Source organism: Diachasma alloeum, unplaced genomic scaffold, assembly GCF_001412515.2.
Source record: "Diachasma alloeum isolate Michigan unplaced genomic scaffold, Dall2.0 Dall_scaffold_78908, whole genome shotgun sequence".
NCBI lineage: Eukaryota > Metazoa > Arthropoda > Insecta > Hymenoptera > Braconidae > Diachasma > Diachasma alloeum.
In genome coordinates, this window is record NW_021683643.1 from 2558360 (window position 1) to 2575520 (window position 17161).

Here is a 17161-nt window from a genome sequence, read left to right on the forward strand (position 1 = left end):
TCAAACAATCAATTTATTCATTTCAACTAAACAGTTTTCTTATTTTAAGCAAATCACGTTGTCATGTATTTTGGGAAAGAATTTCAAAAGTGGGTTTCAACAATTTTCGTGGGCTATGTGGAAAAAGATCGTATGAACCTAATCCATGAAACGTGAAATCTGGACGATTTGAGTTCTCTAAAATCATTCTGATCCAATTTCTAATTTTACTTTTCACTCCAGTCACCAGGAATATACTACTTCTTTCACCATCGTCTCCAGGATAGTGAAACCATGGAACAGTAATTTATTACTCCCTCCCCGCGCCCCCTAAATGTCTTACGTGATGTATATACAGCCCCTAATAATTATTGCATATTTTTCATTCAATCTTTTTCGAGTTTATTATCATCTTAAAGCGATAATAAATTATTAGTATCCAATAAAGAAATTTCCTCAATATAAGAAAACTATTTATTTCGTGTGAATAAAGAATTTATTTGGATCACCTAAAGATTTCTTAATAGTAAAGAAAGATTTATTAAATATAAACAACACTTCGAATAAATTTTTTTATTCAATTTTTAAAAAAACTTTATTTGATTCAAATAAATCATTTTTCTGGGTGCAGAGGAAAGCCTAAAAAATCACTCCTCAATGATTGCAAATATTTCCCTCGTGAATAATTCATGGATTCCCGATTCCCCAATTAATAAGTACCCTATCGGCAGAAACCAGAAGGATATCCAGCCCCCTCGGGAGACTCCCGCGTATTAATTGCTAGTGTCATTAATAATTCCAATGAATTGCCAGGCACGAGGGAGCTCTAAGAAATAGTTCAAGGGATAACTTTACCTATTATATTTCACCCCATGCAAATCAATGAGTGCAGAGAGATCCAAATAACCGGCGGATCGGCATTCACTGGAGCGAATGGAGTGGCATTCTCTCTCTGAAGCTATTGCATTGCATTCCGCCGAGTGACTAATAGTCAACAAATTGTGATTACAAACTCCATTCGGTTAACAGTATCACGTGTACACAATGTTGAGGAGAGTCTGTAAATCAAGTATTTCCGTAACGTGTGTCACAGACAATAGTGTACGTTATAAATGGTACAACGTATGTTTAAGTACTTCAATCGAATCAAGTGGTGAACCCAAAGAGTTTACGTAACTAGTGTAGTTCGTAGGAACCTTGAAACAATGATAGTGTTTATTAGTGTAAAAATGCGTAATGCAGTGGGTACGGTTGGGCGTTGTGGTTATGCATGTATCAATGATTGTGATGAGTATGGTGGATTATGGTTATTTAATGAACAATTTGCTGTTATGAGACATGGCAACGCAGCCCCTAATTCCACAGATTTCACCTGAAAAGAATATTGTTGACCCAGATGACGCACAAAAGGTAATTTTCTCTCTTTTTATGTCATGAGAATCTCACATTATATCGCGTGCTAAATGGAAAAAGGTCACATTGACCATTTTGGGCTTTTTAGGTCGACGAAGTGAAAAACGGTCGTTTAAACCTAATCTAGGGAACATGAAATCTGGACGATTTGGGCTCTCTAGAGTCATTTTAAAACAACTTTTCAGAACAATTTTTTTTCGCCGCATACGACCTTTTTCCGAAAATTTTTGTCCAATCGAAATTTTTCTAGAATAATGTTTATTTATTTAAACGCACGACCGAATGTTAGAAAAATGAAGAGAAAACGGTGAAGAGATTTTTTTGTAGTGGAGAAATATTTGTGGAAAAAAGTCGTATGCGCGAAAAAAAATTGCCCTCAAAACTTGAGTCAAAATGATTCTGCAGAGCCCAAATAATCAAAATTTCATGCTCCCTAGATTAGGTTTATACGATCTTTTTCGATTTAGCACGCGATATTCTATTGATGAAATTTGAAACACAAGTTTCAAATTTTAATTTTATAAAAATTTTAATCAAACTGTTTTACTGTTTTTGTTGAAATGATACAATCAACTGAACTACTCCCAACCAATAAATTCCATCGATTCGCTGAATGACTCTTTAACCCGTTCCATTTCACCCCAATTTATTAATTAAATCATCGTTTAACTGATTCGAAAACATCTGTTTGAAACTGTTGAATGGCTCTTTTGAATCCCGTATTTTTCACATCCTGCATTAATTTGTCTTTCTGTCCGCGTAGTCAACAAAACCGGGCTCTTTTGTCCGTCCATCATCGCCATTTATTTACATACAACCGTTGAAAGCATTGTCCCTCCAGTTTTTGTTCGCGCAACTCTCTTCATCCCCCACAGAAGCGCTCGTCTTCAATTACTCTGTCTTCATTAAACCGTAAAGAACATTAAATCTTCGTTGGGTGGCATTTCAGTGTCAAGGTTTCATGAATGAACAACCCCCACGTTAGTTTCTGTTTTTAATCCCAGTTGGTTAAAGTTCACTGGAGCCTCAACTTTGTGGTAGTTGTCAGTCTCTCAAGATATTCGCATTATCATTCCGGGTGGTTGTGATGGTTCCATGAATAGGGGAAGACTCGGGGGTTGGGGGAATATGGAAGTGAAAACCCCTGCAGTTGACGTTCTTTCATCGTCTCTGAATATCGAGAGACGTTGGTCAGTTCCAGTGGACACATCTCACTAAACCGGACGCGCTCTCCCGCACGGAGAGAAATGTTCAGTAAAAATTACGCAACTCACAATTCGCTCACCGATTACGGAATCGACTCAGAAAATTTAAGCGATGGTATCATAATTTTTCACAGGAGATTCAGATGAAAATTGCGGAACGCTCTGGAAAAATTCCGTGACAGTTCCGTAAAATTTCCTACAACCACATTTCGCTCCGGAATTACGGAAAAGATACGTAATGTTTATTGAATACTTCTCTCCGTGTTTCTCACTTATTGAAGGAAACACATTTTATTTAATATAATTTTATCATTAGTAATACCACTAGTGCTTCAAAATTATCGGATATTTTCCGATAGCTTCGTTGCCTAGGAACGATTGTGTTAAATTTTTCTGCAAAATTTGACACACTCGTTCCTAGGCAGGGAAGCTTGAGGAAAATATCCAATTAATTTTGAAGCACGAGTAGTATTTGACGGATTATTTTTCCACTTGGATTTCGGCCAAGCAGAGTGCAGTGAACAGCATCCGGATACATTTACAACTCACTTTTTTGTTTATCTGTTACACAGAATATTAAACGTGAAATGCGTTGAAAGATGAGAAACATTTGAAAAGCTACTAGTGAATTTCCGTCGGGAATTTTTTAGAAATTTCCGAAATAAAACTGTTTGACAGCCTCAAATAGTGCGCTCTGATTGGCTGAAATCCGAGTGAGAAAAATAATCACTGAAATTTGGTGATACATTCCTGATAACCGACGTCGGTGGCCGAGTGGGCTGCACGCAAGTCTGTTGTGCGAAAGGTTGTGAGTTCGATTCCCAGTGGAACTGAATTTTTCAACGGAAGGCTCCGGCGAGCGAGAGGTTGCTAATAGAGTAACCGCCTGTACCGGCATGGGTTTCCTGTGGTTTCCCATGCCACTCCTATGTTCTATAGGAGTGCAAATGCAGTACAGTGTAGTACAGTGTACAATCCACAGCAGCGTGCATGGAGTTGGATAGAGTGCCGAACTGAGACCCGAAAAGGGGACTCAAAAGGCCGTAAAAAAACATTCCTGATAATCGGTGACAGATTACTGAAAATTAAAATTCCTTCTTTCCTAAAAACTGAATAATTTCTACGCAATTTTTACACGGTGAAAAATGTTGGAGAAAATATACCAAACGAGTGTAGCAATCGAGTGGAGCAACCTCGATTTCTATTACTTTTTTACCTTAAATAGGAGAAAAACTACGAGATTAATACTGAATTTTACTCCGTTAATTTTCGCCCGGGAAAAATTTACTAAACGTGAGGGTGATTTGTACCGAAACTAAAATTTACCCTGTATCCCATCAAAAATTATCCCAGTGAACGTGAATAATTGCTCCAATTTTTTCTATAATTTTTCCGTAACGGAGAATGATTTTTACCAAATTCAATTGGCAAAAATTCACTTCCGTTCGTGGAAAATCTTACTAAACAGGAGGACAATAGCCACTAAAATACAGTATTTTTTCACTCAATTACATTTCACTTCACGATTACCATTCTTATAGTAAAATTTGCTGCGATTTTCGAGGTAATTTTTATCCAACCTTTCTGTCCGTGTAGAATTCAGCATCTATATCCAAGTCAAACAAACGAAGAGAATAAAATTCGTGCCATTCACGAAAAAAGGTAAATTAAAGGAATAGAAGTTGAAGAGATCATAAAAGTGCATGATAAAGCAAAAATTGCATTTGTGATAAATCCTATCGTAAAAAGGAGAAAGGAAATCGATCTCGAAATATCTCGAAAATCTCGAATAAGCGTAAGCGTAAGACTTAAACCGAAGCGCCACTACGCGAGGAGATGAGAAGGCGCGTGCGCAGCACGCGCGGCCGACCTCGTATGGGAAAATTGGCAATTATGACGTAAAAAATAATTTGTGAGTTCAAACAAATTGAAAATGCCGCGTATTTTTTTAGCAAACAACTTCACGCGACTCATTGACCAATCATAATTGAGAACCAGCGGTTCCGTTATATTTCAGTATGAAACAATTTCACAAAACATTCATCTTTTATACGTACCATTTATTCAAGCCATTTCCTCCGGCGAAAGAGTGTCCATAAAGTAAAAAGCCCTCACCTTCCAGGGCTCTGATCGTTCTTCACCCTGAAATCCTAGCTCGAACTGACATTTTAAATGTCCACGTACGAACCAACTTCCTTCCCTCACCCGACATATACAATTCTCTGCCAATTCTTTTTCATCTCAAATTTCCTTAACAGCCCTTTTACGATTCTTTTAATACCGACTCTTTCCGCTTTCTTCCAACTGTTACACCACTGAACTTACCCCGGCGGTTATTCCAACGTGAGATATTACACTTCGGTGCCAGCCAACCAGGTATTTATCATCTGGTACTATCGATACTGGCGGAAGTAATCGAATTGTTTTGGAATGAAAACTGTTCGCAACATTACCAACAACTTCCATTACTTGTGTCGATACACCCTGCTGTATACGGGGAATCATATTATACCTAGATGATGGGAACAGCAAATAGAGAGGGGCTGCGATGAATAGAATAACAAGTCTGTTGGGGAGGACTGAAGCAGCAGTGGTAAACTCTACTTCCATGATTGTTCGAGATATATAGGGGTGAAAGGGAGATTCCGATTTTTTTTCGTCAGATTTCTACCCCATTCTCTCCCAATTAAGATATAATTGTCATTTGCTGTAAATTATCTTGACGATCAGGGAATTTAAGGGATAATTTCATACCTTTTTCACCGAATTTTCTCGTCCACAAAAAATTCTCGCAACATTGTTCTGGAAATTCTCTACACTGTTGGAAATTTTTTGAAATTTAAGTAATGCATCTGCATTTGAATTTTCAATATTCGGAACTTGAATCCAATTTCAAACTAAATTGCTCATGGAATTCCTGAGTCATCTCGGAAATTCAATAAAATTAAGTTTTTCATGAACGATCATTGAATTTTCAATGACAATTTGTATTTTCACACCTATCGCGAAAATTGAGCATTACATTCAATTGAATTTTCAAGAGGTTAAAAATTTTTAAGAAAACTTGCCTAAATATTCACGATTTTCAATCATTTTCATTGTCGTGTGAACCTGAGAAATTAAATTTCATTGAATATTCAACAAATTTGACTGATTTATCAATATCAAGATCAATGGAAAGTTCATGTAAATTATTCGTTATTAAAAATTTCACGATTTTTTACTTGAAATTTCAAGAGTAACTTTCTAGATGTGTAGTTTTCGAGATAATTTCATATTTATCAAAGAACACTTTCGACTGATCACTTAAATACAAAAAAAAGTATTGTTCCAAATAACCACCTTCAGGCACTTTATTCTCATTATCATAAGAAATGTCGAGAGAATCACTGTTTTCTCTTTTTTAAACCGAGATGTTTGTTGCTAATTGTTCAAAATCATTTTCTTGAATATCGTATTTCGTCATTATTATTCGTCGCATGACGCTACGCGTTCGTGAATCGCTGCCTACAGCCGACAAAAACCTTTTCGGAAAAGTATGTTTTCACAAGCGAAACATCGCAAATTACCAGAATATCCTACGTCGACTCAGCAAAACCTCAACAATACCAGCATCTTCGCTTGACAACCCCGGAAAACATTGTCCTTCGATCCCCCGAAGCTCCCCGATTCATGAAACCCCTCCTCACAGCACCAAGTGGAATCTTCACTACCCGAGATCCTATCAGACATCTCGTCCCTCAAGGCAGATTAAAAAATCAGATAGGATAAATTAGAGCTAAAAATTCCCTCGCCGTCTCCCACTCTGCAATACACTCCCACATTCCAATGTCCAAGAGTTATCCGGGTCAAGAGCAACGTCGTTGCCAAATATCATAATGATGGAATTCCTCCATTGCCAATAAAACAAAAAAGAATAGCAAAAAAGCTCAATACAAAAACGGAAAAATCCGAGGTAACGAGAGATGAAAAATAAAAGAAAACCCGAGGGTAGGACGATTGCATTGGCTCTCTGGGGCAACCGGACGACATGGCGAGAGTGTTGCAATATCACCAGACTCTTGCGTTGACCCGAATCCCCATGACGATAACCGCGTTCCAGAATTGTCGGAATAGGAAGGAAGATACCGTTCGCGTGAAAGAATCATATCTGATGAAAAATTGCAATGAGTCCCACTGAGCTTTTTTAATCTTGAAAAAAAAGAAAACAAGTCGATGGCTAGAGTGAAAATTTGGATGATTCACCAGTAAAATTACTTACAGGTGGTAAAGTCTCCCATTTCAGGGTGAATTATTAACGGAAAGGGGAGGAAAAGAATGGGGAGGGAATGGGCTATATACGGAAACCCTCGTTTTTTATAAATGGACAGGTTGGTGGGAGCGTAAGGAACCTGTGTATAATGCATTGCCCAATGGCGCAATATCCCGGAGCATAAAGCTTCCAACAGCGGGAGGGAGGGAGGGAGGAGCCACGTATTATGTGTATATACCAGTTTCCAGCCGTGATCCTCTAGCTTCCAGCGATCCGACTATTTCTCGGGAATGAAACAAGTTCGTTACCTGCACTGGATGGTTTTATATACAAAATCGATAATTAAAGCATTCAGGTGTATCATGTTTGAAAATAATTCCAGTGAGTTATTAATAAATTGGAAACTTAGTTTTTATTGATTTGTTCGTCAAATTGTGAATTTTCAATATCAATTTTCTTAGAATTCCAGTGGAACTATCACTTGATGAAAATTACTAGGAAGAGTATTATCTGAAGATTCTTAAATTTTTAATATCAGTAAAAATTGCCCTGATACAGATGGTGAATGTGAAAATTTATGAATATAAGAATTAATCGATTGTTTTTATTATTTTTCACTTATTAGTCAAATAATGTACCTCCTTTGACTAGCGTTGTTTTATGTGTGGCACTGCTGTAACTTAACAGCGTAGGGAAAACGAGATTTGAAATGCCCGCTTGTCCCCACTCCACTAACGCGTCGTTGCCGCATCTACTCGACACGCAATTTCCGAACACCGAGGAGCAGAAATTATTTATAACTAAAGTCCCAAACGGTCAATAATTTTCATCGATGGTAGTAAATTTTTTTTCCCCATTTTTTTGTATTTTTTTAATAATTTAATCTTGGATTTATCATAAAAACCACCCAAAAATGTGATTTGCCCATAAGACTCTGTGTTAAAATCTAGTTTTCCATTAATTCTTATCAACCATACTAAACGATTAATGTACCACAAATTGCACCAGGAGGTTTTTATTGATATTAACCTTCATAAAAAAGTTATTTCATATTTTAATCTTGGAAATCGATCCGTGACCATACTACTTCAATCTGGAAGCGAATAAAGAAAGGAGGACAAAAGATGGATTTTTCTCTTTCAATCTGGAAAATTTCCCGCACTACAAGCGCACTGATATGAAGGATTAGGTATTGTTAACGAATAAATTTGGTTGAAGGCTAGGGTTTATTCGGTCTCACCAAATGTTCATTCGTTAATAGTTCAGTAGTGAAGTGGTCAAACGGTTTAAGTTAATTCCATTCTAGCGCCAGTTCTCGATGAATATCTCAAATTCTAAAGGAGTTAGCAAAATTTTCCGAAAAATATTTTTCGTAAAAAAAAGTGAAGACTATCGAAAAAGATTTTACAAAAATTTCGCTATCTTTCTTAAATTCCGAGTTATTCAACAAAAACTCAACTGGAAGCTAGGTCGACGTAAACCAATTGACCACTTCACTACTGAGTTAATAAATCCATAATTGAGGAGCGTTGTTTGACTCGACTTTCACGTTTCAAGTGAACCATTCGTTAAGTATTAACGAATATTCATGGGGTGATATTCAACTCTATCATTCGTTAATAGTTAACGAATCTCGTTTGGAATAATTGAATCATTGTATCAATTTGCAATGTCTACTGAAGTAATTTCCAGAGGTGTGTCATTAAATTATTCATGAAGAAAGGATAAATGAACTGTCAAATTTGTCAACAGTATGAGAAATTAATAAATTGGAAACTTAAAATTTCTATTGATTTTGTCGTCAAATTGTGAATTTTCAATATCGAATTTCTTGGAATTCCTGTGGAACCGTGACTTGATGAAATTTACCAGGAAGAGTATTATCCGAAGATGCTAAAATTTTTAATATCAGTAAGAATTATACAGATGGTGAATGTCTACCGAAATATGTTTTCAGGAATTTTTTAATCTTGAAGCGAATGAAGAAAGGAGGACAAAAGAAATTTTTCTCTTTCATTCTAGAAAATTTCCCGCACTATAAGTACAATGTTTACTGAACTTGTTAAAAAAAAATTAATTTTGTGAAGAATTTCACAGTAATTTCCAGAGGAGCGTCATTAAATTTTATTGAAAGTCAAATGAAATTTCATATTTTTCAACAGCTTGAGAATTCTCTTTGAAATTTCAATGAAAACATGAATACTCTGTACCAAATTACATGGAATTTTGAACTGATTCAAAATTTAAGAATATATTGACCTGAATTTTTCTGATTTCTATTAAGGTATTTATGGTGTGGTCAGAGGGGGTCGAAAAAAAGTCAAGAAATTGATAATTTTTTTTATACATTCTTTGATTTTTTCAAAACCTCTATGCAAAGTCTCAGATAACCTAGGAGAATGGGTGAAACGCAGGATTTTTTCTAAAATAGTTATTTTCGTCACAAGGTTCAGAAGTAATTCACAAAGTATTTTCTGACGAATGTGATTATAGGCCTCGCCTTCGGCTCGGCCAATAAAGCCACATTCGTCAGAAAATACTTTGTGGACCTTGTGATGAAAATGCATTTTAACACGGGCTCTTATCTGAATTCGGAAAAAAAATATTAAAAATCGAAGAAAAGTCGCCATTTTCCTGAAGTTGTGTAGTTCGGCGGAGCTTTCATGGAGCAACATAAAAAAAAAAATTCAAGTGGCTTAGGAGAATCGTTTAGAAGAGATAATTAAAAAAACTCATGAGAAATAGGAATTCTGCGAGCACAACTTGGAATAGCGACAACGTCGAGGTTAGGAATCGTGAAGGGGTAAGCGCGGCAAATAAGAAGGGAGTTGTAATGATACATTTCGCTATGGGAAGGAATATAACAGCTGACTGAATCAGTGCTGCCAACTTGCACCTCGGACGGCACGACGTTGTCACTGTTTCTATCCATATTAATTATTTTCCAATTATCCAAAAGACAAGCTAGAAAAATAAAAGGAGGCTTGAAATATGTGGGAAAAAAATAAAAAAGTTATTAAAAAAATATTTCGTACACAAAAATGGTCGAAATAGATTAAAAATTTGTCATTGAAATATCGTTTTTTTTTGTTCAGCGATTGGTTCTCTGGGAGAGAACAATAGATTCCCTTCGTCACACCTCCTACATGCTCATCATGCCATCAATATCTTAATTCTCTAAAGAGCCTACTATTTCTCGGGAATGAAATAGACTTTGTTACCTGTACTGGAAATTTCTATATGCAAAATCGATAACTAGAGTATTCAGTTATCTCCAGTTGTAAAATAATTTAACGGGATGGATAAATTCAAAAACTCCAATTTGCTGTGGTAATCTCGTCTGATTATCGGGAATCGTAAAACTTACGGAGAAATTGGATGAGCATAACTGAGAAGCATAAAAAAAATTAATTTCCTGGGGAAAACTCGATACCCGGAGAATTTATTACGTCTGTTCATTTGATATTTTTTTTTACCTCAAAATTTCGTTCTGGGTAATTTGAATGAAATTAAAATTTTCATTCTTCCAAAATTCCTGGGGTGAGTTTATGGTGATGGGGAATTACATGGTCGGAACTCCATAATCAGAATACCATGATTTAAGTATCATTGATACTAGATGAGAACGAGAATTTTTTTCCTCTGCGTTCCACAAATTCAGGATGAAAAGAAAAACATTGTCTTGAATTTTCAGTTATCAATTTTTCCCTAATACCATTATTATTTAATCTTTTCGAAGTCTAAATTCCATCTCATACCCGGAATCCTTGAAAGATATTTTGAAAAAATTGAGAAACCATGAATTATTCAAAAACTTGCGGTTATTAAAAATTGAGATCTTTGATCTTGAATGACTGATGAACCCCAAACTCTCTGCCCTCGTAAAAATTTCTTCAGCCATAAATACCGTAATTAAACCTCCATAAATTGCCGCCAGTCAAACAAACCAAAGCCCTAAGTTTTCATTCCATTAACCTCGATTAACATGAAAAAAATATATATAACTGTCTTGAAAAACAATTTAACACCAATCTCTCCATGACCTCAAATACCAGGTTTAACATAAACTTGAATACGACGTGATGACGGGACTGACGGAAATCTCAGAAAATATCAACTGGAATTTTCAATTAATCCTGAATTTAATCCGGCGCGATCCATTGTCATAACGCGTTCCAAGATTCAAGTTATTATGCAAATTTTACGAGTTTTGGTTGAAAAACAAAAAAAACAGTTTTCCTGAATTTCCAATACAAGTTATACAAGCCTATATAAATCTTAACAATAAATCCCTGTATAAATTTCCCCATTCTAAAAAAACAAAGCCGAAATTTTCTTTCCATTACCCCTGATTGAAATTTAAAAAAAATTATAAGTGGCTAAAAAAATAACCCGATATAAACCTTCCCTTGACCTGCAGCACCAATGTCCTCCCCATCACGCCTAAAAAAATCAACTAGACAAAATTGAAGGCGAGATGAGGCAGAAATAATTGAAAAGAGTAGAGTTTGCATCTTTTTCACATGGGTGAGACAAGCACAGTAATTACGAATGCCGCAGAGAAATGCAGGGCGCTCTCTAATCAAGGGGAATACCCCATGAGACAGTTGCCGGGAGATACAAGAAACGAACGAAATTGAACTGTCTCCTCCCCCACACATGCAAGTATCCGCATACACAAGCACAATCCACCCTATTCCTTCGGTTTTTTAATCATGAATTTTCGCCCAGCGTTTGGTGTGTGTTGTCCCCACACACTGAAACCCCCGCAGTCGGCAGTTTGTTGCTACAAATTTACCTATGCCTGAAGCCTCGTTAGGAAACAGAGGGCCCATGTGGCTGGCAACAGCACAGAAGTTTCGTGGTAATTGGCATAAAACAAACAAACCCACCGGCAACTCCAATTTGGTTATCAGAAGAGTACATAAATGGCCGTATGTAGAATTACCTGAATGAATCCAAAGCTGCTCCGCGAATAATTCCTCTCAATGGCGCAACTCTGGGAGTAGAGTCAAAAACCTCACATCTCATTCCTTTTTTACCACTTACTGGAGATAAATGCCTCATTTCGGTCTGAAATTCAATTCATCACTCACGTGGTTAAGGATGTTTACCCAAAACCCACATTATTCTCCATAATTTTGATATTGTCTCATATTCCAGGTTCATATTTGAGCCACACAGTAGCAATAATCTTAATTCTTCCAACGGGGCATCCTAGTGAGAAATTAATTTCTGAAAATCACTTCTTGTAGCTTAGGGAAGCAACGTGACCGTGTGAACTTTGATCGAGATGTTGCACGGGTTAGACACTCAGGATATTGAAAAAAAACCACAAGCCATTTACTTTAGATTATGGAGAATCTATCGCCGGCGAGAACAAGTAAGGGACCGGGTCATATAGGCGTGATATCTGCGATTGATTTTCGAATTCCTTTAAAAAAAATTTGACCGCCATTACGAGTCGAGCAACGCGGCAACACCACACAACAGCTAATCGAGGTCGGTAAAGTCGGTGATGATAATTCAGTGCTGGAAGCATATGGACACGTATACACACACAAACATTCATCTCACTGTTGCAATCCCACTACTAGCCAAAGCGTGCGATGTTGCCCGATCAAAACTCGACTGTTACCACTGCAGTCACAAGTCGCCCGTTGCTTATGAACATGTTCTTTAATTATTGTTTCTGAGACCGGATAAGTACGCCATAGCACTTCTAATTTGATGAGAACAATAATTTGTAACATGAATTATTTATTTAGTCAATTTTATTTTTCATTTTTTCAACTGAGTTGTTCACTTGATAGATTAAACATACTTAATAAAAGGATTGAACTAGGAACTCGAATTTTTTGTGAATTTTTAAGTGGCGAGAAAACACGTTAAAATATAAAAAAAAAAGAAAACGGGTGACACCGCGTTCATTGAGCGAGTGATCGAGGGTTAGAAAACGGAATTTCATGGACAGTTTAGCAGTAATTTTCAAAAGGACATTGAATTCATATTCAAAGGAAATTCATGGAATTTTAAATGTACCTGAAATTTTATGAGGAGGGTTTGTTGAAATGCTGGAGGAAATATTCCTCCATTTTTAATAAATACATCAACAATTTTAGCCAGAATGTTTCAATTCTCAACCTTGTACAAGCGCGATTAGATTACAGAGGAATTCAACCATTTCGAAATGAGTATCCACTACACTTAAAATTTTTTTGAAATTTCAGTCACAGCTTCATCAGAATTTTCGATGCTGTGACGTTGAATTCAATTTTAAATGAAAGCGTTCACTAAATTTCTCATTCATCTTGAAAATTCAAGAAAATTGGGTTTTTCATATTAAACAATTATGGATTTTTCAACGAAAGCTTGAGATTACAAACATCACATACAATTCAATTTTCAATAGATTGAGAATTCAGAAAAGTTTTTCAGTAACATGTGGAGCTGAAAATCGAGGATTACTTGAATATCCAAGAAATGAACTGATTGGTCAATGAAGAAATATGCAGAAATGTTATATAACTTTGTCGTTATTAAAAATTTCACGATTTTTTACTTGAACTATCAAATTAATTTTCTAACAGTGCAATTCATAAAAAATAGTGGTCTATATTGCGGTAATGCTCAATGAAAACTTGAAAATTCGAGGAACCTCTCGTCGAGTCCTTTCAGAAACCTCTTCGTCTCGATTTGGCTGTTCATACAAGCACGTTCATGCATTCCTAATTGTCCCCACCCCCGGAAATGCCTTATCCCCACCGGCAATTAAATCATTTGCCCCCAGCGGAATCCATAAAAAATCCAATAATTGCCGAATTATAATGAAATTGAAAGGAAATTCAATAGATTCACCCCTCCATCAATTCCCCCCCCCCCTCGCCGCCATCTGATTGGCCCGGTAATCCCTCATTCGCTATTTCATCTCTTTTATCCCCAAAGTTTTTTCATTTCATTCCACTTCGTATTCCACTATGTATTCTCCTGCTGTTTTTTTTATTCAATTCAATCTCACTTTACCCAAAGCGAATCGATTTAATCGTTTGGCTAAACGCCACTCCGACTCCCTCCAATCAATGCGCTCTGATGTCACTTGCCCACTGTTTATATGTAAGGGACACTCACGCACTTGTACATGTGTACAAATGCCATACCGGCAAATTATTCCCGCGTACCTCACACTCTCTCTTCCATTTCTGCATACCGACATTTTGGGTTTATTGATTTTGCCGACGCCACGCGGCCGCGACGTCCCGCTGTGATTGATCAAGTTGGTGAAAACCATGTGACAATGTAAACGGGACACTTTTTATTTCTTCTTTTTATGTATTCTTCATCATTTTTATATTTCCATCGAGTAATTCACTGGCGCGTTAGAACTCCCAGGGAATGCGTATTCATGAAGCGACAGATTTTTTTTATTCTCTCTACTTCATAAAAAACGTATTTGTCGTGATCGTTCATCCGAACTCATACGGAATATTAAACGAATGACGGAAGGGAAAAAAAATTAGGAAAAAAATTGCACAGTCTCGTGCTTCGTAGGGGACCTAGGGGACCGAGTTTATTGATTCAGCTGAATCAGCAAATATTCATTGTTGTCTTTGATTTGCCAGGGGGTCAAAAATACAGCCGAGGGAAAATGAATAGTGTCTGTAGTTTGACAAGTTGACGAGTCTAGGGCAAGTCAACGGGAGGGAAAAAATCAGGGGGAAGTTATCAGATAATACAGCGTCAACGTTTCCATGACTACCCTTGGGACTTTCTCTCTGGATTTTTCTTACTATTCCTACAGCAATCACATAACCAGGGCTCCTCCTCACAGCTACCACCCGCCCACCCACTGAATTGTCTAGTTTCCCTTACTCGATTTGCTTAATGTTTTCCTCCTCACGTAGGTTTGCTTCTCTTTTTCGATTGTTTCAATAGGGAGAACAGGGTGAATACAACTTTTTTTGTTACGGGTAATAACATTAGAGTTGATGAGGAGGGCTTGAGACAAAGTAAAGGAGTTGTTGCGGGTTCGGGGATGCCACGGAAATGTTGGAGGAAATATTCTTGGACTAAAAATGTTTTTGTACACTGTTGGAAATTTTTCGACATTTCATGGAAAATATGGTAGTAATTCTCATGGGAGTGACATTGAATCCGATTAGGGGGAAAATTATTCTGAACTTTCAAGTTTTAGGTGGAATGCAAGAAAATTCACGAGTTTTCAGGGGGAGTGAGACGGAAATTTCACAATTTTATTGTATTTTCAGTGGAACATGAATATTCAGAAACACAATTATATGAATTTTCAATTTTTCCCTGAATTTTCCTGATTTTTCCGAATTTTCACGGAATAATTGAACTGAAAAGTCACGTATTTTATTGATTTTCAATGACAAAATTTTCTGAACTTTCCGTGAAAATTAAATATAAAAATTTCCGGAGTTTGACACGGAAAATTCAGACGAAAATTTGTAGACAGTATATTTATTTTAATGGGTAATAATGAATTTATTTAATCAGAAATATTCCTGATTTCTACCGATTTTCAGGGAATAATTGTACTAAAGGTGGCGGTTCTCATGAATTTTTCCATGAAATTCTGAATTTTCAATGACGAAATTCCTTGAAATAAAGTATGAAAAAATTTAATAGAAACAATTAACCAATTCGCTGGATAATTTTATTGAAATTCTCTAGAAATTCTATGGAAATTATATTAACAAAACTAGGGTTAAATCTAATTAGAGGGTACACAAACAAAAGCTTGGACATGTCTACGCACTCTCAGGGATGTTCGTTGAGGAAGATGGATATGTGGGTGCGGTGATGGTAGATAGGAGTGACTCCTTGGCTGAACGAAATTGGATACATTTCACTCGCTCATTCAATCTGATATGCATCCCGAAGAGAGTCATGAATACGTCAATACGCGGACGTATCGGGTGCACGTAGGAAAAAAAAGTTTCCAGTTTCCAGTAAAAATTTCTGAATTCTAGAACTCTGTCGTACGAAAACCTAGCGAGCAAAAAATTCGGAAAATAATAATTCTCTTTGCATCATCGAAGTACCAACGTGTCTAATGATAAAGTGGGTGTAATTCCTCATCAAGGCCGGAACTTATTTTGGTTTTTTTTTTATTCAAGCAGTTTTAAAATTGAAAGTTTACTCTGCTGTTATCTCACTTGTTAATTCTCAATTTTCTACATTTCACTTTAAAAATTACGTAACCAGTTTCTCATTCTCAAGACAATGAATTTTAGAACCACAAGTTTTTAAAATCAGTAAGTTTGTTCGAAAAACTATAAACTTTTTTCTCCGTGCACTGTTCAAACAAATTTGGCTGAATTTTCGGGAAAAAAAACTTTGAATTCGATTTAAGGGGAAAAAGCCAATGGAATTTCAGGCGAAAATGAATATCCATTGCCAAATTACGTTGAATGTTCAGGGAATTCGTTAAAAATTCTTGGTATTTCAGGAATTTTTGAAAGAATTCCCTGAAAATTGGGAGGAATCTGGAATTTACGGAGAAATTTCTCAGAATTTTTCTGATTTTTCAGTAATTTTTCCGTAATAATTAAACTGAAATTTAGGGTTTCCACGGATTTTTCCATAAAATTATAAATTTTCAAATGACTAAATTTCTTGAAATTTCAATGGCCATATTACTTGTTTATAATTTCCATTACTCTTACCGCAAAATTCAGCGGAGAATTTTTCTTATCCAAATTTTAGCCAATAGAATTGCACTATTCGACTCCTATTTTATATAGTCAATACGTTATTCGACTGATAATTTTTGATAACTCACTGGTGATTTTTCATGTTGATATATATATGAAAAACAGATTTCCTGGTTGAGTGAACCCCTCGTTGGAACTGACAGATGGATTTTGTCTCATAGTGCAATTCTCTTGACCGAAATTTGGGTGGAAAAATTCTCTTCCGAATACCACTCGAACTTCAAGATTAATCATGTATTTTCCTCAAGGTTCCCTACGCTGTTAGAAAAAAAAAATCATGGACAGTTGACTACTAATTTTCAGGACAGTGACACTGAATGCGATTTAGTGGAAAAAAAAAATTAAATTTCAGGTTTCAAAGAAAATTCAGTAAAATTCCAGAATTTTAAGCAGCATAAAACGACGAGAATTGCTTAATTTATTTGAATTTCCAATCTAATATGAATATTCAGTGCCAAATTACAGTGAATTTTCAGTGAAATCTAAATTTTCACGATTTTCAGTGCAGTGGCCTTGAAAATTCAAGAATATATTTGCCGGAATTTTCTGGTTTTCTATTCATTTTCTGGGACAAA

General features: G+C 36.1%; 1 protein-coding gene across 1 annotated transcript in view; it reads left to right on the forward strand.

Annotated features, from left to right (window-relative positions):
- LOC107047753 (small conductance calcium-activated potassium channel protein 2) overlaps window positions 1-17161 on the forward strand; it is a 163847-nt gene that overhangs the window by 62727 nt on the left and 83959 nt on the right. The gene's annotated exons all lie outside the window — the stretch shown is intronic.